This window comes from Cyprinodon variegatus, unplaced genomic scaffold (assembly GCF_000732505.1).
Source record: "Cyprinodon variegatus isolate N-32 unplaced genomic scaffold, C_variegatus-1.0 Scaffold233, whole genome shotgun sequence".
Taxonomy (NCBI): Eukaryota; Metazoa; Chordata; class Actinopteri; order Cyprinodontiformes; family Cyprinodontidae; genus Cyprinodon; species Cyprinodon variegatus.
Window position 1 is genome coordinate 878,135 of NW_015150686.1, and position 1,512 is coordinate 879,646.

Sequence of the window (1,512 nt, forward strand, 5' to 3'; positions counted from 1 at the left end):
GTACTGGATGTTTTGAAGATGCAAATGTGTCAAAATTGAAATGTAAATACTTTTTAAATAAGACTAAAACCCAATTTTTAATGTAACCTTAAAATCATATGACTAGATGGAAAACTACTACTGTGCATTATGATGTTAGAACATTTGATTAGAGCAGCTCTGGGAAAAATGTACAGTACCACCATCCATTTTTCATCTTGCAAAAATTTTGCTCATTGGTGGCTGTAACCCATAAACCTCTGACAGCTAAGATTTTTCTCATAAACGAAAAGAAAATAAGATTTTTGGAACCTCACAGAGACAATACACACTCACACATGCTGAAAAATGCACTCAGCTGTAGACATTTCCTCAAAGGAAATAAAGAGTAAATCACAGGATGAATAACATGTCCGTGGCGCTTCCACTGCATGTGTGCATGTATATGTTTGACAGACAGAAAAATAATCTCCAATTTTCCATTTGGACTTTTGAAGCCAGGTTTTGTATTCTGCTGCTGTATTTATTTCCTACAGTGATGGCTGGTGTTCAGAACCACGGACAGAGAGGGGTAAAGAGGAAGATGGATACAGGAAGACTTTACCTTTGCATATGGAGCTCCTCTGTGAATCAGCAAAGCCTTCGGTTTCTGCACACTTTCACATCACTATCAAACCAGGAGCAGCATAGAAGGGGGAACAGAGAGGGGTGGGTGGAGATAAAGGGTTGTTAGAATGACTGATAATCATTTGACAGCATCACAGAGCAACAACCTGTCACATCAACAATATATATTTCGCAGGATCAGGGAAAAAAAGTGGAATTAGACAATTCTACAAAGTACAGCAGAACAGAACAGGCTTATTAAACAGCAGAACAAAATATACATTTTTAAAACGAATTAATGAGATACCAAGAATCAGTGAATAGAGTCTGCAAAGGAAGAGAGACTGGCAAGGGAATGGGGCGCTCAAGCGGAAAAGCGTGGGGGATTGTTGAAATAAGAGCTGTCTAAAGAGAAAGCAGAGGGGGATTCCCATTAGAGAGACAGATGAAGGGACTGCCGAGGAAGACAGCAACATCTGACAGTTGGCACATCGCTGATGGACAGAGAGGGGGAGATGAAGAGAAGAAGATGCTATTTCTGAGTCTAATATGTTTTCAACCTCACTGAGAGAACACAATCTCAGAGTTTGAAACCAAGATTCTCTTTATAGCAGGCCTAATTATGTTTGTTAGAAATGATAGAGATATTTTGTTAAAGAATGATATATGAGTTGAAACTGCTGCAAAACATTTGAAGTCTTTTATGAACAGTGACCGCAGACCTGAGAATCAGAAATGTATCAGATCACTGGAAAAATACCCCAGGTACATAAATATATCACACTCATCAAACTTTCAATTAGTCTATATAAAAGCTAATACAGCATATTTTCACATAGATTATTTTAGTAAAATATAATTTGATTTTTAAGACTTCACGTCAGTTAATGAATTTTTTTTAAATTGTTTTGAGAACAGTTATCAGTA

At 37.1% G+C, this 1,512-nt stretch overlaps 1 long non-coding RNA gene across 1 annotated transcript in view; it reads right to left on the bottom strand.

Annotated features, from left to right (window-relative positions):
* Positions 1-582: 582 nt before the first annotated feature.
* The window catches only part of LOC107088939, a 109,723-nt gene continuing 108,793 nt past the window's right edge, over positions 583-1,512 (bottom strand). Inside the window, exon 3 of the long non-coding RNA XR_001481407.1 lies at positions 583-646. This is a non-coding gene — a long non-coding RNA (uncharacterized LOC107088939). The remainder of the gene's footprint in view (positions 647-1,512) is intronic.